The sequence below is a fragment of the Triturus cristatus genome, chromosome 12, assembly GCF_964204655.1.
Source record: "Triturus cristatus chromosome 12, aTriCri1.1, whole genome shotgun sequence".
NCBI classification, from domain to species: Eukaryota; Metazoa; Chordata; class Amphibia; order Caudata; family Salamandridae; genus Triturus; species Triturus cristatus.
In genome coordinates, this window is record NC_140595.1 from 164,411,067 (window position 1) to 164,438,937 (window position 27,871).

General features: G+C 49.6%; 1 long non-coding RNA gene across 1 annotated transcript in view; it reads left to right on the plus strand.

The window, feature by feature from the left end:
- The window catches only part of LOC146772983 (uncharacterized), a 124,639-nt gene extending 97,732 nt beyond the window's left edge, over window positions 1-26,907 (plus strand). The window contains exon 3 of the long non-coding RNA XR_014971981.1: window positions 26,610-26,907. This is a non-coding gene — a long non-coding RNA (uncharacterized LOC146772983). The remainder of the gene's footprint in view (window positions 1-26,609) is intronic.
- Window positions 26,908-27,871: the final 964 nt, after the last annotated feature.

The window sequence follows — 27,871 nt, forward strand, 5'->3', positions numbered from 1 at the left end:
TTTGTTTGTTTTATTGCTAAATCAAAGCAAGTTTTATGGTGCTTGTACTACAAGATTTTTCTTGTCCTCATGAACTTTTTTAAAACACATTCAAGGTGCACATGTGATTTATGTATGATTTCATTGTCACTACCGGGATATATATCACGAAAGGATAAATCAGCACTGACACTGTATCAATTATGTCCTGTCGACTTATCATTATGTCTTGTCGACTCAACTACAAGCACGAGATTAAAAGGCGCAAAAATTGTCTTAGGGAGGAGGCCGGGAAAAACTTATGGATGCCATTTGTCTATTCAACAGTAGTCTTTGCTGGGACATTGTTAATCGCCCTCTGTTCACCCATGCTGAAAAAGCTGAGAATTGTTCTTATATCTCAGCTGATAACTGGGTGAATCATTCTGCTGACAATTATTCACTTACTAGTACCATTTTGGAGGGTAGTGTAACAGTTATACACACCTTTGGGTCCTCCTCCATGGTAATCACAGTACAGGAAATTAAAGCCAGAATATTGGGGCTAATTAAAAACAAGACTCCTGGTAGGGTCGGCTTTAGAGCTGTTGGTGCCAGGTGCGACAATCATTTTTGCCCCCCCTTCCATGACCTCCTTTTTGGATTCCCTTATGACCACCGGGCAAAGTGCTTCTCATCTCTCTATAGACACTCTCACAAACATTTAATTTGTGTTAAAGCACTGCTGAAAGCTGACTACTAATGAGAATGTAAATCTATCCAAACAAACCCTTTTTAGCAACATTAGGAATAGCTAATGAAAGACTGGGGGGGGGGAAACATAACGCCATAACCTATTTTATGCTGTTTTCATGCAGCTCTTTGATTACAGTTCGTAACAGTCACTGTTCTATTTTAGGGTTGCATCCTATGAACTGCAGTGACAAAAGTATCTCTGTGGCAAAAGCAGTAATCTAGTTAGCTATCCACATAAAATACAGACCTGTGATATGTACGGTAAGAGTTCTTTGCATCAGGCATGTTAACCATCTGTGCTACTTTATAGCAAGTGAAAACTGCCACTAGACAAAACTCTCTCTAGCAGGAACTTAATCAGAAGGGTTGTCTTGACATTTTTAATGCTAGCCGCAAGTAACTCTACAGCAGGTGTTTTTAAATCGTAAGTTATTGCTAAACACAGCGCCCCGCCCCCCCCCGAGGTCAGTGCCCACCGCCCCAGGTCAGCGCCCAGTGCGTCTGCACCATTCACATTGTCCTAAAGCAGGCATTGATCCCTGCTCATTTGTACATGAGTGAACCTGAAATCAGTGCCCCATTCTTACCCAGACACTTAATGCAGCTGTCAGAGTGGGATCTCTGTCTTTGTGGTCTACCTCAATTATATTCCCAGTTTCAAAAAGAGGGCCCAAGGGGGACCCTAAATGTTAACAGCTCATCTCTCTAATAGACTCTGTCATTAAGTTCGCTGGGAGGGTGGTCCTCAACAGACTACATAGCTGGGCAGAAGAGAATAACATACTATCTGACCTGCAGTACGGCTTCATGTCCGTGCTGGGTACTATCGATCAATGCCCGAACCTGCAAATTTTAATTGAGAAATACACGATTGCTGAATCATGTACAATATCTGGCCTTTATGCAACTGAGGCTAGCTTTTGGCAGAGTCAATCGAGCGAAATCATGGGCCATGCTTTTGTCTCTGTGGATGGATCCAAATACTGCAAAGTTCCTTCTGGATCTACATAATAATACGTCTGCTGTTGTGCGTTACAATATAGATAGATCCTGTTTGGACCCTTTTAAGGTGCAGTCTGGGGTTCAATAAGGCTGCATCCCAGCCCTGTTTCTGTTTACCATATCCAATTAACAGAATTGAACAGCATCTTTTAACAAATGCGCAGGATGCTCACGTGATGGGCCCCCGGGGTAAACATCCTTTGCAACCACTGCGTTACAACGCATGCAGTTACCCCGCATTTTTTACTCCGCAAAATCTTTTGCAACGCAGGGCTTTACACTGCAAACCATTACAACACATTCCCCATTACAACACATTCCCATTACAACGCCCCGGTGGAGTGAGAATAGTAAATTGAGTTGTAATGGATTGCGTTGTAAAGCCCTGCCCTGTAGATTTTGCGGGCTAAAAATGAGGGGTAATGGCACGTGTCCTTATCTGCCTTATTATACACAGATGATGCTATGATCTTAGCCCAAACAGGAGTGGGCTTGTAAAAGTCTGTAGATTCTGTTGTGTCGTTTATGAATTCCTTGGGCCTGTCATTACAATAAGTCCTTTGTGAAGGTGATAGACTAAAATCAAAACAAATTACATCCAGGGTCACGTGTTGGCTAAAGTTAATTTGTTTTCCTACTTAGGGGTCCAATTTGATGGTACCCATTCCTAGCAGCCCCTAGTGACTACTAAAAGGAACATGCTCTTAAGATCTATAACAGCTGTTTTGAACTTTGCCAAGAGATTGGGCAAGAAGCATTTCAGCGTCTCCTTAAAATTTGTCAGACTAAGTGTATCTCAGCGGCCATGTATGGGAGTGACCTATGGGGTTATCAGGAAAGTTCTGCCCTGCAGATAACTTTCTTAGACACCTTTCAGGTGTACCACAAGGCACTCCTGTTTTCTCCATTCATCTAGAGTTAGGGGTACAGTACCTACAGGATAAATTAGCTCTCCCATTATCAATTAGATGGATTTCTTTTTGGTTACGGCCTGAGACACAGCTTAAGTCGGATATCATGAAGGACTATTTAGCATTAGACTATGCCCACAAAATCCCCATGCCAAGTATGTTCAAACTACATTTTCTTCACTGGGCCGCTGGAATTTTTTGAGCAAGCAGAGCAGATATTGAAGGCGGATCAGGTTTGGATGTCAAAAGCATTTGTTTTAGCTCGTCACCTCAACAGAGAGGGCTTAGAATTTATGAAACCATTCATCGAAGCCCATTACTTGTTGCACATTCCTGAAAATGGCACACTACCTTACTAGCATCAACAATCCTGTTCATTGGTTCTTTTTGATGAGTTTTAGACTGATTCAACTACACTGGCTTTTAGCCTTCCAAAGAAGCACGAGTAGGGGACCGTATTCTAGACCATGTGTTTGCAACTTAGAGGTCCATTAGGATGCCGGGGAAAAAACACCCCGACCGCCATGGAAACGGAAAACAACCGCCCTCCCGCCCACACCGTGGGAAAACCGGCGGCCAAATTAGGATTAACCGCCCAAGAAATCAGCAGAACGGGGCCAAAAAAAAACGCCCGTAGCGGGCGGAGATGGGCAAAATCCGTCTGCGGTGGTCGGAATCGCGGCGGAAAAACACCAACACGCCACAAGTGTAGCGGAGACACTGCACCAGAAATTAGGATATCCCCGACGGTCCCGTGGTACGTACCGCTGTCTCCGACCGCCGCGTTCGCACAATGGGATGAATGGAAGAGCCAGCGGAAGAGCTGAAGCACAGCCACCGCGGCGGACGAACCGTAAAAAATATGGGGGACAAAGCCAAAACCCCACAAGAAGGCCAAAAAGTGCACACAGAAAACTAGCCATGTCCCCCAAATACACAAAGCACACCCCAATGACACAACCACGTGGCAAAAGGAAAAATACAAATCCCAGGACAACACACCTGTCAGCAACACCCCAATTGGACACACCCACATACCTGAGTATAAAACCAGCCCTTTCCCTGACGACAATCCCTTGCGAAACTCCAGGAGAGAAGGGACACATACCACAGCTGACAGGAGAGGCAAAGGACACAACATCACTAGCCACGCCACACACAGCACCACCACCACCTCCACACAAGCACAACTAACCCCCTGCACAAAACACACCATACACAGCACAACGACAACCACCACTCACACTCCTGCATCCACAATCACTTTGCACACCACACACCATGGCCACATAGAGAATGCCCAAATTCACTGAGAGTAAGTTGAAGATCATGGTAGATGAGATAGACAGAGTGGAACCACAACTTTTTGGTACCCTGGTCCAATAGACACCATTAGCCACAAGGACACAAATGTGGGCAAGGATAGTCTAAAGGGTCAATGCAGTAGGGACCACCCCAATATCAAAAAAGGAGATCATGAAGCGTTGGCATGATCTGAAGAGGGTGGTCAAGGAGAGGAGGAGCAAGAACCGCGAGCTGGCTCAGAGGACTGGCGGTGGCCCTCCCATTCCACCAAAACCATTCACACAATGGGAGGAGAAGGTGCTTGCCATACTGCATCCAGAGAGTCTCACAGGAGTAGCCGGGGGAGTGGAGGCTGGTAAGTACAAACAAATGACTACCGCCACTCTGCTATGTAATGGCTTGCACAACTGCAAAGCTACACCACCTAGGACACATACCATCAATCTGCACCACACACTCACAAAAACATGGCTCACAGATCCAACATTCACCCACTCCCATTCACCCCAAACGTAGCTACCAACATTACCATGGGGGCATGTGTACAGAAAGACAGCACTACAACTCCCACCAGGACCCCTGGCCCACATCATCAGCAAGATGGATCCCTCCCCCCACCCCACCCAAAAGCATGTGTCAGCCATTACACAACCCACATCAAACTTACAGGTAGGTAGCCATCTTCACAGGGAGGGTGTATGGGAGGCCTGCACCACTACTCCCATCATGCCCCCTGTCCCACACCTCAGCAGGATGGAGCACTCCCCCACCCAGGAGCAGTTGGAAGCCATTGCAGTACACCAAACAAACTTACAGGTAGGTGGCCATCTTCCCTGGGAGGGTGTCTGGGGGTGGGAGGCCTGCGCCACTACTTCCACCATACCCCTGTCCCACAGCCTACCAAGATGGATCCCTCCCCCACCCCGCTCAAAAGCATGTGTCAGCCATTACACAACCCACATCAAACTCACAGGTAGGTAGCCATCTTCACAGTGAGGGTGTCTGGGGGTGAGGGGCCTGCACCACTACCCCCACCATACCCCTGTCCCACAGCCTACCAAGATGGATCCCTCCCCCACCCCGAAGTATGTGTCAGCCATTACACAACCCACATCAAACTCACAGGTAGGTAGCCATCTTGCCTGGGAGGGTGTTTGTGGGTGGGAGGCCTGCACCACTACTCCCACCATGCCCCCTGTCCCACACCTCAGCAGGATGGAGCCCTCCCCCATCCTACCCAGAAGCTGTTGGAAGCCATTGCATTACACCAAACAAACTTACAGGTAGGTAGCCATTTCCCTGGGAGGGTGTTTGTGGCTGGGAGGCCTGCACCACTACTCCCACCATGCCCCCTGTCCCACACCTCAGCAGGATGGAGCACTCCCCCACCCCACCCAGAAGCAGTTGGAAGCCATTTCAGTACACCAAACAAACTTACAGGTAGGTAGCCATTTCCCTGGGAGGGTGTTTGTGGCTGGGAGGCCTGCACCACTACTCCCACCATGCCCCCTGTCCCACACCTCAGCAGGATGGAGCCCTCCGCCACCCCACCCAAAAGCAGTTAGAAGCCATTGCAGTACACCAAACAAACTTACAGGTAGGTAGCCATTTCCCTGGGACGGTGTTTGTGGCTGGGAGGCCTGCACCACTACTCCCAACATTCACTCTGTCCCACACCACAGCAGGATGGAGCACTCCCCCACCTAGGAGCAGTTGGAAGCCTATGCAGTACACCAAACAAACTTACAGGTAAGTAGCCAGTACGTGCATCCATCCAGTTTTCACAAATTAAATGGTGCCATATGACAACACCAGCACTCTCATTGCACAAAGAGGCATACCTACCCCATTGCCAAGCACAGTGTGCACACAGGTAAGCTAAGGAAACTGTCACAGCCACCAAAGTGTGACACACCAATGCACAAGTAGAAGAAAGTCAGGGCACAATCATGCACAGCACCTAGTTACATGTGCATCGCCATGGGGCAAGTGCAACAAGGACCATTCGAAATTATGAAAGCATGTGTGATGGCACAAATCAAGATATGCACATGACAGGACAAAGGTATGCAGGAGATGGCAATGGCCAGTCCATGGCCAGATGTGACGTCTGCTAGGTCAGACAAATAAACAATGAGTTCTCAATTAAACACATGTTGTGCCAGGCCCTAGATGGCAACAAGTCCCTGTAAACCTCAATTGTGCACGGGTCGCATGGCCTGCCTTGACACCTCACACCATCGACAAGTAATGCCTGTACCACTGCATCATGTCAGGAAGCACAGTACTGCACATAGTCAACAATGTGATGATATGTCAATTGTGCAGTGTACAAAAAGTGAATGACACACAGCTAACACAAAGCTTGCCGGATGCACTGCAATGACCATTTCACATCTGACCCACAGGTGACCAAGAACTCACTGCAGAGGACAACACCAGCATCCTGCAGAGCCATTCTCCACCCCCGGCACAAGGACTCTCGGATGTTGACTCCCAGGATTCCATGGACGATGAGCTCGAGGCCGGCCCATCTGGTGTGCCAGGGAGCAACAAGTCCCAGGACCCCATTGTCCGCCCACCACATCTACGCCAACAACAACTCCACAGCAGACCCCTGCTGTCACGGCCTGTGTGGCCACCGCCACCACAACCACCACCAGTGCTGCCCGCAACACCCTCCCTGTCCCAGAGGATGACCAGCACACACCACAGAAGGAGGAGAGCAGGGAGAGGATGCGGTTGCCCACAGTGGTGGGCAACAGGTCCGTGGCAGCAGGGCAGGTGGGAGGGGCAGTGCCACCCAGGGACACCAGGAGGCTGGGACCCACTCCCTGGAACACATCACCAGAGTCCTGGGTGCATACGAACAGACACAGGGATGAACGGGCCGGTCGGACGAACTGTTGCACGAGCTCATCCTGCTGATGAGGTCCATCGACACCCGCATGGGACAAATCGTGGACCTCTTGGGCCAGCAAGTGGCGGTACTGAGGGACAGGCATGCACCACAAACAACACATCCACCTCCCTCTGGTGGGCCGCACAATGACAGTTCACCATCCTACCCTGCGCCGACAGAGAGGGGTGAGTTCTCAGACCCCACTGGCCCTGCAGCAGGGCCCCCCTGCCAAACGATGAAGGGGCCGTCCCAAGAAGACCCTGGGAGTATCTGGAGGCCAAGCACCTGCCAGACGCCAGTCACGGAGCCAGCCATGATGGCAACCCTCTCCACCACTGCATTGACTTTTTGGACTGTCCTTCCACACACTGCCTTGTGAATGGCATCTGTCAGTTGGACTGGGTCTCCACAACAATGTGGTGACTACTCGACTATCTCATCTACCACAACTGTCAACTCACTGCTTCACCCCACCCTGAATGGAAATGTACACCCCCTCGCATCTCACCATTGTAAATAAAATACCCTCACACACATGTTGTCGTGTCTGCTCCGTCTTTATTGCAGGATGTACAGTCTTCAACATGATCACAATGTACCAGGAGCATGGGCTGTATATAGGCAAGGAGAAGTCGAAGGCACCTAGGGAAACACAACAGAACAACTGTCACTGGTCTGGGTGTGGCATCACAGACATCACACAACCCCTACCATGAGGATAGCCCAACATGCACATGTCACAATGGCCACCAAGTGTCAACATACACATCCTGTTGATGTTCCCAAATGACATGTCCCAGAAACATTTCCAACCACCACTGAGTCTACAACTGGCTGATGCTACAAATCTCACATGCCCCTTCACGACAACAGCAATATCATCAGACAATGGTTATGTTGCACATTGACACCCACCGGCAAGTGAAGTAGCGGGTGATGAGCTGTTCACGCAGGTCAACACCTTCCTCTTCTCCACTGTCCTCATCACTGGACACGGCTTGGTTTGCAGGCTGGGGCCTTGGGTCCTTACCATCATCCAGGAGCAGGGGAATCTCCTTGCGAATGGCTAGGTTGTGGAGCATGCAGCATGCCACAACAATCTGACACACCTTCCTGGGCGAGTATGCCAGTGCACCTCCGGTCTTGTCCAGGCAGCGGAAACGTGACTTGAGCAGACCAAAGGTACGCTCCACCACACGACGTGTCCTCCCATGGGCCTCATTGTAGTGGACTTCAGCTGGGGACCTGGGGTTCCGCAGTGGGCTCAGCAACCAGGGACGGTTGGGATATGCAGAGTCACCTAGGTATGACAAACACAAATAGACATTGCAACATCGCAGAGGCTCAAGGCAGCAGGTCACACACACAGCACGCCACACAACTAGGCATACTCACCCACAATCCATGCATGCTCAGGAAGAAGATTAGCCATCAGCTGGGGCACTATGCTGTTCCACAGGATGTAGGAGTCATGGGCCGAGACTGGGAATTTGGCACACACGTGCGAGATGGTCATATCTGCCAGGCACACCACCTGCACATTGATGGAGTGGTAATGCTTGCAATTGCGGTAAATGTGCTCACTTGCCTGTGGTAGCACAAGACCGACATGGGTGCAGTCAATTGCCCCAACAACATTGGGGATGTGTCCAAGGGGATAGAAGTCTCCCTTCACAGCTGGCAATTCAGCACCCCTGGGGAAATGGATGTATTTGTCCTTGTATGGCATCATGGCAGACAGTACATCACGCAGCACCATGCTGAACATCGGTTGTGACATCCCACCAGCGCTGGCCACAGTCTCCTGGAACGATCCAGTGGCAAAAAAATGCAGGGCTGCCATCACCTTATAAGTAGGAGTGAGAGCTGTTGGATATGTCCTGTGGGGCTGTAGGTGGGGCTCCAACAGATCACAAAGTGTTTTCAGGGTGGCTCTGTCCAGGCGGCATTACCATATGATCGCAACATCCTCCATTTCCTCCAGCACCGTCAAGTGACGAGTCAAATTTGGCCTCCTCCTATTTGAGATGATAGTGGACACATGTCAATGCAATACATCATGAGATGTGCACAGCATATCACGTTCTGGATGACACAACGACAACAATGACTGACATCGATAGTGACTAACAGACCAGCTTACATGGAGGGACACCTTCAGCTACACAAAGGGCACACATGACGCCTCACCTGCTGCTGCCTCCAGAGACTGCTGCCTGAGACCCCTCACCTGCTGCTGCCTCCAGGGACTGCTGCCTGAGGACCCTCACCTGCTGCTGCCTCCAGGGACTGCTGCCTGAGAACCCTCACCACCCAATTCCCCCACTGTTGTCTCACGTCCACAGTGATGGCAAGGACAGAGAAGATCCGTGACAGTCCCTTCACGAGCGAGGAGTTGGAGGTCCTGGTGGACGAGGTGCTCACACTGTACCCAAGGCTATATGGTGCCCCAAATGTCGTGGTAAGTCTTCAACAGTGGTGGGGTAGGGCAGGGGGGCCACACATGTAGTTGGATTGATGCAGTATGTGCCTGGGAGTGTGGGGTAGTGTCATGCACTGCCTGACATGCTGTCTCCAGTGGGAGGGTGTGTGTACCCAATGCCACAGCTTTCCCTCCCTGCACATGTATGTATGAGTGACCTGTGTTGTGTTGTCAGCCATACAGTGACACAGAAGTTTGTTCATGCTGTAACCAGGACAGTGATTGCTTGGCTGGATGGCTTTGTGTGCCCCTGTAGTCCTCCTCAGTGTGAGCCCAGCTGGCCTGCACAGTCCCCTCCTACAAAGACAAGTACACCTCACTCAACTTACAGAGTATGACATCAGTCTTTTCACATTGCACTCCAGCTATGGGCCATCTCAGCACTGTATTTTGCACACAACTGCCCTTGTGAATGGCATTTTGTATTTGTGTGATCATGTCCCTCAATGTGACCTCCATGACACATTCATCTATTCACATGACAGCGACATTGATGGCTGCGCAGTCTTGGACACAGTGAGTCCACCCCCAAACACAGGTTGACATGTGATGTATGTGTTGCTCAAGCCAACAATGGAAAGGAGTGTGGGCAGGCTACATGGGTGTTTCAGTGCTGGCATCCTGCATGTGTGTGAGATGTGCAGGGACTGTGTTCCCCCTCACACATGCATGCTTTAACATCAGCTTTTCCCATGCAGGTGTCCCATGTGAGCTGTACTATACTCTCTGATTGCCAATTTCGTTGGATATGTGATGATTTTGTATCTTGCTGCTATACTGATAGATGTCAGTACATGGCACTGTTTCTCCCTCTTGTCTCCCATGCCTGCAGCTCAGGGTACACCAGCGTAAGGCCGTGTGGAGGGCCATTGCAGCAAACCGACGGTGCACCCACTGCCACAAGAGATGGGATGACATCAGCCGGCTGGTAAAGAATGTGGCGGAGAATACCTTGGGGCTGCTTCCTCGCACTGGGCGTTTGGCACGGCACAGTATGACACCACTAATGGGGCGCATCTTGGCGGTGACACAGCCTGAGCTGGATGCACGTTTGAAGGCGCATCAGCAGCAAGCCAGGGGTGAGCATTTGGGGAGTCTGACTTTGGCTGGGAGTGGCTGCATGTGTACAGAGCCTGTGCCAGCGCCGGCCTCTGTGACTCTGTGATGTTGGTAGTGTGATGCTGTGGCATGTAAGTGGCTGCTAGCCTGGGTGCCTGTGGCATGCATTTGCCCTACCTGTACTTACAAAGGTGATTTGGATGCTGTGCCTTCACATTACATTCTGAGTTGTGCTCTTCAGGTTTCTTCTGCATTGGTGTAGTCTTGGGAATCCCATGGGAGGGAACGGCAGTGTGCCCAATCTGACTGTGCGCACATCAATGCGTCCATTGCATGCACCCATATTGGGGAGGCCTATACATCTTACAGCAATGTGCAGCATTATATTGTCCCCAAGGTACGACATGGTGGGTGGCATGGGCTAATGTCCATTGTGGACTGTCATGTTGTAGTTTGGGTCTGTGTTGTCCCCTCCTGTTCCATCCCGTCCTGTCATTGGCAACAAGTAGTGTGCCCCCATCATGTCCCTAGGTGTGCTCAGAACTAGTTGTGGGTCTGTTTGAACAGAGCCACAAGCAGGGGGTTGTGCTGTGTGGTCATCACATGGCTCACTCATGCCTGAGTATCCTGTTTCCATGCACTGCTTGAGTCTATGTAGTGAGTTGGCATGATGTGATTGCACAGGGTGGTGTGCAACATGTAGATTTGGTCAACTTTTGTCATGCATTGCTTGCATATGTTTGTTCTGTGGCTGCCACTGACCTGACCCTGCATCTCTATCTCCTATGCAGCATCACCTGTGGTTACGGAGGGACAGGAGACGGACACCAGTGGGGGTGAAACTAGCACCACAGCTGCCCAGGAGCCCAGTGACACAGATGTCACCAGCGCCTCAGAGGGGGACAGGAGTCTGCTGGAGGAGTCCCAGCCTGAGACGCAAAGCACCACATCATCCGATGCCAGTGGGGATGCATCCATGTTGGAGGGCACAGGGAACGGGGACTCTGCATCGACTACCACCACACAGCAGCCATTGCCCACCCTCCCTGTCACTTCCTCTGGTGCTGCCTGTGTCCGCCTCAGTAAGAGGGTAAGAGTGTCCTTCACCCCTGGCACTGCTGCCCCTGCCCCTGTCCCCCCTGCTGCCATCAGTGCTGAGTCTGTGGACCTTTTGTGCCAGCTGTGTGTAGGCCAGACAGCTCTCCTCAATGCCTTCATTGACCACGACAAGAAATTGGCCCAAGTGGTTGCTTTCATAGAGGGCATACATTCTGACGTGGGTGGGCTGCATCGGACAGTCCAGGCTTTGTCATCAACAGTGACGTCTGCCCTGCACCTGGCACATACTCACAGTCCAGCTCCCGTCCCTTTGTCCACCCCCCTAGCAGTAGCCACGTCTGACGATAGTGACCACGGTCCACATATATCAAAGTCACGATACAGCACACAGATCACACAGCAGCAGCAACCCAAGCGGTCCTGGGCGCAGACACCATCCCCACAGAAGACCAACGGCACCCCAGAGCGCAGGGAGAAAAGCCTGTCAGGCGACACCAGTGGACAATTAGCAAAGCAGCAGACCTCAGGCACACATGCCTCAGTGGCATCCCCATCCAAGGACTCTCCTGCCCCTAAAGCATTGCGCAAAGATAATTGTACAGTGTCTGTGCCCACCAAGTAGGTGGTGCATGTCAAGGGTACACCTAGGAAGGGCTCCAAGGCAGTATCACCAACCACCTCGACTCCCATTCCAAACCCAGTGAAGCAGGGGCTGGAGGGCACTGTAGGGGTAACACCTAGTAAACATGGGAAGGGGGGGGCAGAGGCAAAGCAAGGCAAAGCGTTCCGCTGGTTCCAGCACATCACCAGAGGGGCTGGCAGCACCTGCACCTGCTGCAGCAGTGGTGGTGAGTGTGCCTGTTGTGCCCACACCATTTCCCATTGATCCAAAGTCAGGCAAGCCATATAGGATCCCCAAGGCGTGGAAGGGCACCCCTCCACAAACTCTCAGCCACACCGTGTCTCCCGTCTGCAGGACTCCACCTCCACGTGCCACTACAGCATCTGGTCCAAGCAGCCCTCCGGCTTGTCAAGCCACTGATAGCTCTACCTCAGCTGATCTGCTCTCTCCCAGGTCAAGTGCCCCGGCAGTCCTGAGACACAGCCAGCTCCCAGTCTGCCTTGACAGCCAAGTCTGAGTGTTAGTCACCCTCACACACCTGTGTCTCACACAGGTGGGCCTGTACTGCACATTGTTGCCCCCTGACTGTGTTGCTGACCATGGAAAGGTACAGTCGCACACATTCCCTGTGCAGCTTCACATGGACTCAGTCTGCACGTTGTCCTGGCCACCGGCCTTGTTGTTCACTGCTGTGTGCCCCCTGCCTGTGCAGCTTCTCATGGACTCAGTTTGCACCCTGGACTGGCCACTGTCCTTGTTGCTCTTTGCTGTGTTGAACTCTTCCCTGTGCAGCTTCTCATGGACTCAGTCTGCACTTTGTCCTGCCCACTGGCCTTTTCGTTCACTGCTGTGTTGGACCCTTCCCTGTGCAGCTTCTCATGGACTCAGTCTGCACTTGGTCCTGGCCACTGGCCTTGTCGTTTAACTGCTGTGTGCCCCCTGCCTGTGTGTTGAACTCTTCCCTGTGCAGCTTCTCATGGACTCAGTCTGCACCCTGGACTGGCCACTGGCCTTGTTGCTCTTTGCTGTGTTGAACTCTTCCCTGTGCAGCTTCTCATGGACTCAGTCTGCAATTTGTCCTGCCCACTGGCCTTGTCGTTCACTGCTGTGTGCCCCCTGCCTGTGCAGCTTCTCATGGACTCAGTCTGCACTTTGTCCTGCCCACTGGCCTTGTCGTTCACTGCTGTGTGCCCCCTGCCTGTGCAGCTTCTCATGGACTCACTCTGCACTTTGTCCTGCCCACTGGCCTTGTCGTTCACTGCTGTGTTGGACCCTTCCCTGTGAAGCTTCTCATGGACTCAGTCTGCACCCTGGACTGGCCACTGGCATTGTTGCTCTTTGCTGTGTTGAACTCTTCCCTGTGCAGCTTCTCATGGACTCAGTCTGCACTTTGTCCCGGCCACTGACCTTGTCGTTCACTGCTGTGTGCCCCCTGCCTGTGCAGATTCTCATGGACTCAGTCTGCACCATGGACTGGCCACTGGCCTTGTTGCTCTTTGCTGTGTTGAACTCTTCCCTGTGCAGCTTCTCATGGACTCAGTCTGCACTTTGTCCTGCCCACTGGCCTTTTCGTTCACTGCTGTGTTGGACCCTTCCCTGTGCAGCTTCTCATGGACTCAGTCTGCACTTGGTCCTGGCCACTGGCCTTGTCGTTTAACTGCTGTGTGCCCCCTGCCTGTGCAGCTTCTCATGGACTCAATCTGCACCCTGTACTGGCCACTGGCCTTGTTGCTCTTTGCTGTGTTGAACTCTTCCCTGTGCAGCTTCTCATGGACTCAGTCTTCACTTTGTCCTGGCCACTGGCTTTGTCGTTCACTGCTGTGTGGCCCCTGCCTGTGCAGCTTCTCATGGACTCAGTCTGCACTTTGTCCTGCCCACTGGCCTTTTCGTTCACTGCTGTGTTGGACCCTTCCCTGTGCAGCTTCTCATGGACTCAGTCTGCACCCTGGACTGGCCACTGGCCTTGTTGCTCTTTGCTGTCTTGAACTCTTCCCTGTGCAGCTTCTCATGGACTCAGTCTGCACTTTGTCCCGGCCACTGGCCTTGTCGTTCACTGCTGTGTGCCCCCTGCCTGTGCAGCTTCTCATGGACTCAGTCTGCACTTTGTCCTGCCCACTGGCCTTTTCGTTCACTGCTGTGTTGGACCCTTCCCTGTGCAGCTTCTCATGGACTCAGTCCGCACTTTATCCTGGCCACTGGCCTTGTTGTTCACTGCTGTGTGCCCCCTGCCTGTGCAGCTTCTCATGGACTCACTCTGCACCCTGGACTGGCCACTGGCCTTGTTGCTCTTTGCTGTGTTGAACTCTTCCCTGTGCAGCTTCTCATGGACTCAGTCTGCACTTTGTCCTGGCCACTGGCCTTGTTGTTCACTGCTGTGTGCGCCCTACCTGTGCAGCCTCTTATGGACTCAGTCTGGACTTTGTCCTGCCCACTGGCCTTGTCGTTCACTGCTGTGTGCCCCCTGCCTGTGCAGCTTCTCATGGACTCAGTCTGCACTTTGTCCTGGCCACTGGCCTTGTCGTTCACTGCTGTGTGCCCCCTGCCTGTGCAGCTTCTCATGGACTCAATCTGCACCCTGGGCTGGCCACTGGCCTTGTTGCTCTTTGCTGTGTTGAACTCTTCCCTGTGCAGCTTCTCATGGACTCAGTCTGCACCCTGGACTGGCCACTGGCCTTGTTGCTCTTTGCTGTGTTGAACTCTTCCCTGTGCAGCTTCTCATGGACTCAGTCTGCAATTTGTCCTGCCCACTGGCCTTGTCGTTCACTGCTGTGTGCCCCCTGCCTGTGCAGCTTCTCATGGACTCAGTCTGCACTTTGTCCTGCCCACTGGCCTTGTCGTTCACTGCTGTGTGCCCCCTGCCTGTGCAGCTTCTCATGGACTCACTCTGCACTTTGTCCTGCCCACTGGCCTTGTCGTTCACTGCTGTGTTGGACCCTTCCCTGTGAAGCTTCTCATGGACTCAGTCTGCACCCTGGACTGGCCACTGGCATTGTTGCTCTTTGCTGTGTTGAACTCTTCCCTGTGCAGCTTCTCATGGACTCAGTCTGCACTTTGTCCCGGCCACTGACCTTGTCGTTCACTGCTGTGTGCCCCCTGCCTGTGCAGATTCTCATGGACTCAGTCTGCACCATGGACTGGCCACTGGCCTTGTTGCTCTTTGCTGTGTTGAACTCTTCCCTGTGCAGCTTCTCATGGACTCAGTCTGCACTTTGTCCTGCCCACTGGCCTTTTCGTTCACTGCTGTGTTGGACCCTTCCCTGTGCAGCTTCTCATGGACTCAGTCTGCACTTGGTCCTGGCCACTGGCCTTGTCGTTTAACTGCTGTGTGCCCCCTGCCTGTGCAGCTTCTCATGGACTCAATCTGCACCCTGTACTGGCCACTGGCCTTGTTGCTCTTTGCTGTGTTGAACTCTTCCCTGTGCAGCTTCTCATGGACTCAGTCTTCACTTTGTCCTGGCCACTGGCTTTGTCGTTCACTGCTGTGTGGCCCCTGCCTGTGCAGCTTCTCATGGACTCAGTCTGCACTTTGTCCTGCCCACTGGCCTTTTCGTTCACTGCTGTGTTGGACCCTTCCCTGTGCAGCTTCTCATGGACTCAGTCTGCACCCTGGACTGGCCACTGGCCTTGTTGCTCTTTGCTGTCTTGAACTCTTCCCTGTGCAGCTTCTCATGGACTCAGTCTGCACTTTGTCCCGGCCACTGGCCTTGTCGTTCACTGCTGTGTGCCCCCTGCCTGTGCAGCTTCTCATGGACTCAGTCTGCACTTTGTCCTGCCCACTGGCCTTTTCGTTCACTGCTGTGTTGGACCCTTCCCTGTGCAGCTTCTCATGGACTCAGTCCGCACTTTATCCTGGCCACTGGCCTTGTTGTTCACTGCTATGTGCCCCCTGCCTGTGCAGCTTCTCATGGACTCACTCTGCACCCTGGCCTGGCCACTGGCCTTGTTGCTCTTTGCTGTGTTGAACTCTTCCCTGTGCAGCTTCTCATGGACTCAGTCTGCACTTTGTCCTGGCCACTGGCCTTGTTGTTCACTGCTGTGTGCGCCCTACCTGTGCAGCTTCTTATGGACTCAGTCTGGACTTTGTCCTGCCCACTGGCCTTGTCGTTCACTGCTGTGTGCCCCCTGCCTGTGCAGCTTCTCATGGACTCAGTCTGCACTTTGTCCTGGCCACTGGCCTTGTCGTTCACTGCTGTGTGCCCCCTGCCTGTGCAGCTTCTCATGGACTCAATCTGCACCCTGGGCTGGCCACTGGCCTTGTTGCTCTTTGCTGTGTTGAACTCTTCCCTGTGCAGCTTCTCATGGACTCAGTCTGCACCCTGGACTGGCCACTGGCCTTGTTGCTCTTTGCTGTGTTGAACTCTTCCCTGTGCAGCTTCTCATGGACTCAGTCTGCACTTTGTCCTGCCCACTGGCCTTGTCGTTCACTGCTGTGTGCCCCCTGCCTGTGCAGCTTCTCATGGACTCAGTCTGCACTTTGTCCTGCCCACTGGCCTTGTCGTTCACTGCTGTGTGCCCCCTGCCTGTGCACCTTCTCATGGACTCACTCTGCACTTTGTCCTGCCCACTGGCCTTGTCGTTCACTGCTGTGTTGGACCCTTCCCTGTGAAGCTTCTCATGGACTCAGTCTGCACCCTGGACTGGCCACTGGCATTGTTGCTCTTTGCTGTGTTGAACTCTTCCCTGTGCAGCTTCTCATGGACTCAGTCTGCACTTTGTCCTGCCCACTGGCCTTGTCGTTCACTGCTGTGTGCCCCCTGCCTGTGCAGCTTCTCATGGACTCAGTCTTCACTTTGTCCTGGCCACTGGCCTTGTCGTTCACTGCTGTGTGCCCCCTGCCTGTGCAGCTTTTCATGGACTCACTCTGCACTTTGTCCTGCCCACTGGCCTTGTCGTTCACTGCTGTGTTGGACCCTTCCCTGTGAAGCTTCTCATGGACTTAGTCTGCACCCTGGACTGGCCACTGGCATTGTTGCTCTTTGCTGTGTTGAACTCTTCCCTGTGCAGCTTCTCATGGACTCAGTCTGCACTTTGTCCCGGCCACTGACCTTGTCGTTCACTGCTGTGTGCCCCCTGCCTGTGCAGATTCTCATGGACTCAGTCTGCACCATGGACTGGCCACTGGCCTTGTTGCTCTTTGCAGTGTTGAACTCTTCCCTGTGCAGCTGCTCATGGACTCAGTCTGCACTTTGTCCTGCCCACTGGCCTTGCCGTTCACTGCTGTGTGCCCCCTGCCTGTGCAGCTTCTCATGGACATGCTCTGCATCTTGTGCCTTGCTTTTCTCTTCTCATGGTACCTATCTGTGCAATATGGGAATAAAGACAGTTGCTCCTGTTGTCTATTTGATCAGTGTCCTTACTGAATAAAGTTATTTTGCTGTGTGTACATGGTTTACTGTGCCACATGGTCTGTGTGGCACTTCAACATGGTCAATGTTTGGGCTCACTTACTCTCTTGTTTTTTTAGGGGTGACAGGGTCTTCATTTCTTTTTGACACAGATACTTGTGGTGGCAATGGTGGCAATTTCGAATGGTTAGCAGTAGTCATTTACTTGATTGGTTCATGTTGGCTCTATTGTACACATGTCGGGGGTCACTGCCAGCACAGAGTGTGTTTCTGCACACAGTATTGCAGGCAGGCTGTCCAGGGTCATCATGTATGTGTGTTCTTCCTTTATGTGTGCCCAGTGGTGTACGTGTGTGGTCATCTTGTGATGGCCAGTCATCCTAGTCCCATGGCTTTCTTTCCGTTTGTGCTCTTGGATGGCCAGGTAGTGTGCAGTGTGAAGGGGGTGAGTTTGTGGGGAGTGTTGATGTGTGAATTCCTCTGCAATGTCAACTACACACGTGTCACCCGAAAGTTGCATGCCTGTTGTTTTGATTGTTTCTTCCCTGTGGATGTGGTTGTATGCCCATGTGTGAGTTGCATGTTGTGCACTGTGCAGTGTGTTGGTGTGTCCTTGCAGTTCTGTCTGACTCCTACTTGTTGTTTTTGTAACTTGTGAGTATGCAGAGAGTGTTACTGGCAAGTCAGTGTTGTGTTTTCTTGCACATCCATGTGTCTTGTTGCTGTTTGTTGGGACTGTGCAGACCTGCTGCTCCACACTGCCATTGTGGTTGTGTTTTCTCATGCCTTGCTGTCACATGGTGCCTTCTTGCCTCCAGTGTGGCATGTTGTGTGTGTTGTCATGCCCTCCCCTATATGTGCATTCAGCTGCCTACCCATTGTGGGTTTGCACTCCCTCTCTTTGTGTATGGTACACTACTGCCATGTCCCCTACTGACATGCAGTACACTTCACTTTGGTGTGAGCTGTCCCCTTGGTTTGTATGTGTGTGTGCCGCCCCATGACTTCATTTGTGACACTGTGCTTTGTGGTGCAGTTCTTTGTCCAGGGTCAATGTGTCACTCAGGGCATTTCCCCAATGGGTCATGTGTGATGTTCTGGTGCTGTTTGTCAGTCACGGTTGCTCCTATGCAGTTCAACTGTGTGTGCCGCCCAGTCCTGTGGTCAAGTTGTTTCCACCTTTGTGTTCCAGACTTGTGCATCTTTTGGGTGTCGTGTTGTATGTATGTGTGTTGTGTGTATTTTTGCTTCACTTCCTGGGTGTGCTGTTGTCTTTGTGCTGTGCTGTATGGTGTTGTGTGGGTTGCTGTTCTGTCATTGATGTCTGTGTGTCTGGTATGCTTGGCATGCACACACCGCTTGTTGTGCATGCAGTGCTGTGTGTGTATGTTGCCTTGTGATTGCCTGGTGTGCATCCCCTGATGTCATGCTGTGTTTGCTATGTGATTGTTCTGCATTTGCATCTATTGTTTGTTTGCTGTGGCTGTGTTGTTCTGTGATGGTGCACTTCTTGTGTGTGTTGTGGTATGTTTTCTGTGCATTGTTCCTGAGTGATGAGGTTGTGCACTCCTGTTGTGTCTGTGCTCCCATTACCTTTCCCCAGTTTAGCTGCACAGGACATGTCTGTTGTTGTTGTTGTGGCTCTGTGTGGGTTTCTGTTGGGCTATGTGTTTGTCTGTTGTACGTGTTTCCACGTTTGTGGTGGCATCCCTGTGTGTGTGTGTGTGTGTGTGTGTGTGTGTGTGTGTGTAGGTGTGTGTGTGTGAGTGTGTGTGTGTGTGTGTGATGTCTGTGGCTGAGCCCAGGGTGTGTGGTTGTTTGTGTGTGTACTGTCTGTCAAGTATTGCCAGCCTTCAGTGTGTTTGGCACTGGTGTTGTGTGCTGCTGGTGTGAGGGGGGTATGTGTGTAGATTCTTACTGGTGTGTGTCAGTCCTGAGGTGTGTAGATGGACCTTGTGTGTAGTGCTGCTGGTGTGCTCCTGTGGGGTAGTTGTATGGTTGTGTGGCTGTTCACAGTTTGACTTCAGGGCCTTCCTTTCATCCTTGTGCCTATACGTGGTTTGCCTTGCTGTCTCCCTGTGTTGTTGCACTGAGCTGTCTGTGGTTTGAGTTCACTGACTGTGCCGGCCATGTGTGCTTTGATGGTGTGAGGGTGTTTTGCCTCTGTTCCTTGTGTTGATGTAATGTACACATGCTTGTTGTGTGTCTCCATGGTCTTCCATTTGTGTGCAACCCACTCTGGTTTCCCTATTTGTTGTGCTCCATTGCTGTTGGCATGTGGGGTGTGTATGTGTGTGTGTGCCAGTCTGTGGTATGTATGTGTGACTGTGCAGGCTGTGTGTCCATTTGGATGTTAATTCCTTGTATGTGTTCATTTGTTGCTTGTCCTCATTGATATTTCTCTGAGTGTGGTGTTGTTTGTGTTTCCCTGGCCCTGTGCTACTGTGCTGTGTGTTGTGTGTTCCTGTGCAGCCACTCCTGCATTGTGTGTCTCCATGATTGTTTGTTGTGTGGTGCAGGGTGTGTATCGCCCTGGCTTGTTGTTGTGCATGGTGTGCACAGGAGGGGCACATGGCATGTGCCTTCATGGGGTGTGCTAGTGTGTGGTGGGAGTGGGTGTGGCCCTGTGGTCTAGGTGCCCTGCCCATGCCTGGCACTGGCCCTGCCTTCTGCATTGTGCGCATGTAGTTGCTTGTGTTCGCCGCTGCGGTGACGTGACGGGACATTGCTGCATGGTGGCGGTAGCTGTGTGTCCAGGATGTAGCGGGGTGACTTTGTGGCAGGTGGGTGATGTGTGGGTGCCCTTGTGGTTGTGTCCCTGTCCCCCCTAGGGTGTCTGATGTGGATTTTGACCCTGTGTCAGGCCGTGTGTTGTGTGTTGTGTTGTTGCGTACCTGCGGCGACGTCTGCGGCGGTCCATGAGTTCCTGGTGATGTAGCAGGCACAGCACCGGAAAGACGTGTAGAGCTGGGTCCATGGCGGTCGTGACCGGGGCTCTGGTTTTGCGCTCCGCTGTCGAGCTTCCGCCGTCTCTGGTTGGGCGGTGTCTCCGCTGCGGTGCATCTGCTTGCTCGAGTCATCCTAGAGCGGGGCGGATGTCATTCCGCACGGCGGTGAGTCTCCATTGGCTCCCACCGCCGCGGTGGTGGGCGCACTTTGATGGCGGTGCACATGGCACTGCGGCGGTCGCAAATTGGCCTATGTTTGTCCATACTAATATAGCGGGCGTGATGTCTGCAGCTGGAGGGCGGAAAAAGGCATTTTTCCGCACTGCCAGCGCCGCGGTGGTCCCACCGCCCTACATCCTAATGGACCCCTAAGTGTCCGTGCAAGATACTCTTCATTTTGTTATGTTCTGCCAATTTTATGTGAAACCACGCAGAGATTCAATTCTTCCACTTTTTAAGTATATCTTTCCTTTTAACCAAGTACGTCCAGCGTTAATGCTTCTGCAATTATTGGAAGATGATTTTATCTCAGATTTCCCAGATAGCTTTTTATCAGAGGCACTCAAAATAGGCTTCTGGTTTATTGATTGATATTTGTGTTATGGGCTCTAACACTATGGGCCTTATTACGATGTCGGTCCTTTGCTCTGCGGAATCGAACTGCCTGACCAGAGGTCAGCGGTTCCGCCCGCAGAATTCAGATGTGACCACCCTTTGGGTGGTGGGAAACATCCATTTTACAATTGTAGCTAGTGTGGTGGTGGAAAAGGCCCACAGCACAAGCTACAATTGTAAAATAGATGTTTTTAAACATCTCTGCACCGTGTGGCAAGCACCATGTGGTGTCTGCCACACGGTGCAAAGTCACTTTCTGCATGCCTTTTCATGGCGGGTGGACCGCCATGAAAAGGGCAGGTGGAAAGCGACATTATAATCCAGGCAGCCGGGCTCTGCCGTCATTATGGAATTATGAGTCCTTCCGACACTCCAACAGACTCATTGAGTTTCCCTCTGACTGCCGGTATTGTATTTGATGTCAAGCGGAAAGCCTCCAACTAGCTGTCAGATGGCTTTCCTCTAGACATCAAAATCGGGCCCAATATTCTTTTTTCATTAAGAGTTTTGCTGTACTTTTGGCCTTTAACTATCAATATGGGGTGCTAATTTTGAATGAGATACATTGCATGAATTATATCGCTGTTTTTAACTATGTATTGTATTTATTATTTGCATGATAATTCTATTTATGAATTTTTATAGAATTTATGTATAGTTACAAAACAAAAGGTTATTGATTGATTGATTTATTGAGTGGGCATTTATAGTGTGATTATGTACATCTATAGTGATTTACAGAAAAGTGTATGTGCTTCAGTGTATTGTACATTGTGGGCAAAATATGCACCAAAGTCAAGTTTCATCACATTTAGGCAGGGCTTGAGAATGGGTTGACACATCAATGTTACGGTACACAAGGATTCTACGTGTGGATTTATTGTTACCTTTGTCATATCTGCTCTCCTTATTGCACATCAGGTTTTTCATAAATCTCTGAGGCAGCTTCCAAATTATATATGTGACTTTGGATCACCCTGCTAAGACAAGTTAGTCTACTGTCCAGCTGGGGAGAACCAAATCTTCCCCAGACAAAAAATACATTTGCCAATGATTTGGCCTGAATCCTGGAAGAGTAAGACGTGTGCCAAAATCTACATGTTGAAATCTTTTTCACACTGCACCAGGCCTTCGAAGGCTCATTCCAAAGAGAACAAACAAGGGTGACCACAACTCCCGAGTCTATCACAGGAAGGGCTCTCCTTAGAGGATTTGAGGAGAAGAGCTTAGGGAGCTGTGGCACTGAAAGATGTAGCTTCAGGAAAGTCTTTCAGTAGACCACTTGAAGCCGCCATGTTGGAATGTCCCAAAATGGTGTGCATGAGGGTTGGGACAGGGGCTAAGGTATAATGTGCTACCCTACGATTGGGCTGAGGAGCCTACCTTCTGGAACTTCCCACCACACCTTAGCACAATGGAATGGAAAACAGAGAGAGAAAGAAGATGGATTCTGGAGGCCCCTGAAGATGACCAGCCACGGTATTGAGTGCTGGGACGGTGTTGGCCTGGAATGAATAGAACTCTTTAGATCTACCTCTCTTCTTTGGTCTTCTACATCCCCTTGGGCTCAGTAGAGTGATGGACCTCTTTTGGGACCCTGGAGGAGAAGGGTTCCCCTGAAACATCTGAAGACTAATCCTGCAAGTGGGTAACCATCATCAGAGGGTGAGGCTGACTCCTGGCAACACAGGGGTGCCCCACAAGTGGCCACAGGATGTTGTTAGACTTGAAGAGTACAAGCAGAGAGAGTGCGCTGCCTTGGAGGATGTGTGTTGAAGCTAAAATGACCCAGAGCTGATAGAGAACACCTGGTGCTAGACAGAGGTCAGGTCATTGACCAGGAGCTAAAGGGCAGGAGGACAGGCTCGAGCTATCCCTAAATGGAAGGAGAGTAGTCATAAAATAGCTTCTTGAGATTTGTCACATTTTAAAGGCTGGAAGCCTGCAGAGGACCCTTATGGTGGATAGAGGTCACCATCAACAGCAAAACAAGCCCAAAATTATTATCATCAGCCTAACAGGGCTAGAGAAAACAGAGAGTGAATTTCATTCTCCCAGGAGGAGTGGGTTCTGCCAGGGCATTCTTTATCTCCATTTTTTTAATTTTAAACATCCCTCGTGAAGATCAATGCCCCGGGAAGAATACTGCCCAATGGAGCACCTGTGGCATTGCCTATCCTCGTTCGTGGTATTGTCACAGAGGGCCCCATATTCCCGGGGACCAATACAGATGAAAAGATATAAGCACTGCTACACTCTGACGAAGGTTTGTCGATGCTCAAGGAAACCTCCATCCCCTGACTAACAATGAGGAAGAAAGACAAACAGAAGTGCCACCACTCTTTGGCTACTCTGTGATCCCAAGAAGGGCCAGAAAAACTGGGTGCTCCTCTCACCCCAGGTCTGAGTTTTTATGACATATTTCTACTTTTATTATTGCGACGACTCCATGACAATGGCACTAGATCTGAGTTTTAAATAACTGCACCCCATAATGTTGTGTCCAGTATATGTGGGGGGGTATCATGGTTTTAGTTGTCATGGCTTGCTTCTGGTGTGCACAGTTAGAGAGTGTCAGCATAGGTATTTCCACCTGCTAGCTTGTATATACTTCTACATAAATGTGTAGTATAGAGTAATGAGTGAGTACTCAAGTACTTCTCCTTCTTACATGTAAAAATATGTCCTGTGCAAAGATTTTTTGAGTGTTGTTTGTTGCACACCTAAATACTGCAGTACTACTCCACACCACCTTCCAGCCACGGCCCATGCAGGTAAGAGCGGTGAGGCGGTGGGGCCAGGTGGGGGGGATTACGACGTACGATGACAAGGGAAAATTAATTATTTAATTAATTTTCTCTTTACATCCTATGTTGAAATCCCCCCACCCGGCCCCACCGCTCTTACTTGCACGGGCTGTGGCTGCCACCTTCTCAAGTAGGCCTTGAACTGCTCTGCCTTGCTACCCTGACACAGTCAAATGGTAGAATGGTATACTTGGTTCCCAGTATACAGAAGGTTGCAGACCTATTACTTGAGGTGATCTCACCTCCTTCCTATCTAATAACGTACATTAATTGAATTGAATGTGTCATGCTATCTAAGAGGCTATCCGAAGGTCAACTCTAAGTTCCTCTAAGGTCCTATGAGAACACAGCTTGCTTTAAAAATCATGATTAGTCTGGGGGGTATGGTTATAACCAAGCAGCAGGAGGGCCGTCATCTAGGAATATGACAAAGAAGACTTTGGGCCTGATTACGAGTTTGGCGGTCCGGGAGTGGGCTGCCACACCAGCGCCCCACTCCAGAACCACCAAACCTATTTGTAAGAACGCCTGCCAGATTAATAGTTTTCTCCTGGTCTGGCGGATTGTCCTTTGGCGTTCCCATGGCAGTGCCTATTAAAAAGGGGGTGCATGCAGACAGGGGGGCACGCCATGTGCCCCCTGCATGCATCCCATGTTCCTGAGACAACTGGGGACCCTGTAGGGCTCCCTTAATTCCCTCACTGCCAGCCTTTTCATGGCGAACTCACCGCCATGAAAAGGCTGGCAGTGAGGAAACTCATAATATGCAGTTGTGGCACCACCAGCATATTACTGCCTCACACCGCCGGGGAATGGTGGTTCCATCAGCCCTGGATTCAACTCGGAATCTGGCGGGTGCACCTCAGGCTTGGTGGTCTACCTGGGATGGCCGCATTGGTGGTCCCAAACTCAGGTAAGGCCCTAAGACAACATGTCCAATCATAAAATCAGGCCACTATAAGAATAAGAACACACCAAGTCTGAGCCTTATAGGGTGCCAATTATTTTTGTAAACTTCCAAATACTTGCAGGTGCCCCAAAACCCAAGACAGTTTTTTTGAGTAAAATAATAAGTGTTGAACTCATATTTCCATTCCAGCATATTACCCTCCACTTCTCACAGGTACTGTTTGATGAGGTTTTCTCATGATTTTGTCAAATCAAATGGGCTATGGTAATACTCATTAATCAACTGGGAGTCTAGGATTTCTCATCATAATAGCAATATTCTGTCCAACATACCATGGACAACTTGTGCAGATATATGAGAGTGTAGGCCTGAAGCCCTGGGCTCAAGCAATACATAATTTCCTGTCATCTAAAAATTGCAGATCAATGGCATGTGGAGCAGTGTGCTTCAGAAAGAAGATAAATCTGGGGATAATTTACTTATGGTCCCTCTCAGAAATGTATTTGAGAAAAAGCTATAGACTGTGTCTCAATCTGTTTCAAAATACATTTTAGGACTAAGGTAGTTATTAGATTTGATGCCCCACCAAAATAAAATAGTAAAAATCCAAGTTGATAAAGCATAACATTTGATTCCATACATAATTGTTTTGGGGAAAAATAATAAATTATAGGTTTCTGCTACTGTTGCTTAAGTCAGTTAATAGTATGATTAACATATTTTAATTTTGACATTTTAAAAAAAACTGTAATCATTTCATATTTTGGAAATGATGTAACAAGGGTAGTTATCCAAAGGTACATTGTATATACATGTGTGCGAGTATGGGATGGTGACGAGAAGCTAGCTGCTGAATTTGTGAATCTGTTACAAGTCAACAACCTGAATCTCAACTTTACTCACCAATTCAGTACCACAAGCATAGAGTACCTTGATATCTGTCTCAAAGTGGTTAACGGGCAACAGACAACTAAACTGTGCAGAAACGAAACAGCTGGCAACAGCAAATTGCATGCTGCAAGCCACCATCCCACCAACTTAAAATGGAGCATTCCATTTGGTGAACTCCTATGCTCCAAGAGGAATTTCTCCAATGAGAACACTTACAGTACAAAATGTGATATGATGATAGTCAGGTTCCAGGATCGAGGATACTCTAACAAGGTACTTACATCAGCTCAAAGCAAAGTGGCATCCCTCAAAAGGGAGGAACTCCTTTTTAACAAGAAAAAGATTAAGAATACAGATAATACTAACACCATAAAATATATCACTGATGTCAACTACAGGTCAGGTGATCTGAGAAGTTTGATAAATAAACATTGGGGAGTCCTGAAAGCTGACCCAATACTTGAACAAACTGTAGTCCACATGTAGGCACCACCAACAGGAGAGCCAAATCACTAAGGGACACACTCACATATAGCCTCTTCCAGAGATCTAAGGTTGAGGGATGGCTGAAAATGATGGGGGTAACTTCTATCAGTGTGGCAAATGTAAAGCCCCCAAGCACAGAAGCAACTGCAACTACTATCGGCTCCCTAGTGGCAAGGACCAAAAAGTACAGGTTTCATCTCCTGCACCACCGATTACTGCATATGTATTGGAATGTTCATGCAAATTGTGTTATATAGGGACCATAACATTCCCAGTTAAAAAGAGACTATTAGACAATGATAGTCTCTTAAGAATTGTACGCAAGTATCAGAAAAATCCGTTGTGGTGTAAACCGCTCGACTTCTTATACATATGTATGCTACTATAAGGTGATGATACTTGCAAGTCGTATTTGCAATAAAATGAAGTTAAAAAAAGAGAGAATATTAGAACTTGTCTGTACCTTAAAAAATCCTTGTTGAAACATACCCTGTAGCTAGACATTTTCATAAAAGTAACCCTGATCTCTTCTGATTTTTTGGTATTGACAGAGTCGACAAGCCCTTCAGAGGAGGAGACAGTGAGAAGTCCCTGTGCATCATGGAATCAAGTTTCATCATTAACCTGGACACCAAGACCCCACGTGGATGAGATATGGATGAGGAGCTGACAGTGCACATCTAGTGTTATTAATTCACATCCTTAGCATGCCTCTACTCTCCTGCCCATAACAGTTACAGATGTTAAATTCACTCGTGCCCCATTAGGGAATCTGAATTGTTGTTTTATTACCTCTCACCCTTAATATATTTAGATTCGTGGACTTCCTTCATGGAACACCCTTGCTGCCTTATAACATTAATTACTATTGTTCTGATTAACGTATTTTTTACCTTATATTGAAATATCAATTATTGGACTATGTTAATTTCTAATGCAGATGCTTAAAAAACGAATTCTTACTGAATAAAACTGAGAAAGCTAAAAAAAAAAAAAACTCTCTTAATGCTCTCAAAATTCTCTTTATTGACTGCACTAAAAGTAATTTATGATTGAACATGTTATTGGACTAATGTAGATGATTTCTCCGTACTTCTCCTTGTCGACAATCAAAGGTCCACATGACCAGTGGTGGGGGTTATTTAATGAACACACCGAAGACTATGGCATAGAAAACCACACTTTCTCAATTCCAATTGTTTTCTTCTTCGAGTCACCAGCCTACAAGCACTTCTCTCCTTGTCTTTTCTATTCACTTCGTCTGAAACCAGACCCAGCAAGGGCAAAAATGTCTCCAACCTCTGATCTGTCTGCCATTTATCAGCCACCACATCTCTGCATTTTCCACATAACTGTCCATCATCTCATCTAATGACCTAACTTCTCCCTGCTCAGAAATTCTGTTTTCAAATTTTCTTCAGTGACCCAAAAGACTTTCCAGACCAAAAGATCACTTCTCAATCAATTTCCTCACACAAACCCATAATGCAGAGTATCTGTAAAAATCTGTGTCCCGGACAGAGTAATACTGGCTGTGCTGATCTAAACAACATGGGCACTTATTTCCCCCTTTTTCAATATCAGGATACTCCCAAAACATCAAGATTGCTGCCCTTTGTACCACCCAATATACATGTACAGCAGCCTTATGCAGTCTAAATGCTTTTAAATGGAGGCACTTATTTAATTATTGAGTTTTATATAGCGCAAAATTGACCCGAGGGCATCAGTGTGCTTCACATATTTTGCATAATAGTAAATATGTGGGTTACATTTGGAAAAGGTATAAATATATAGTCATAGTAGGTAAACG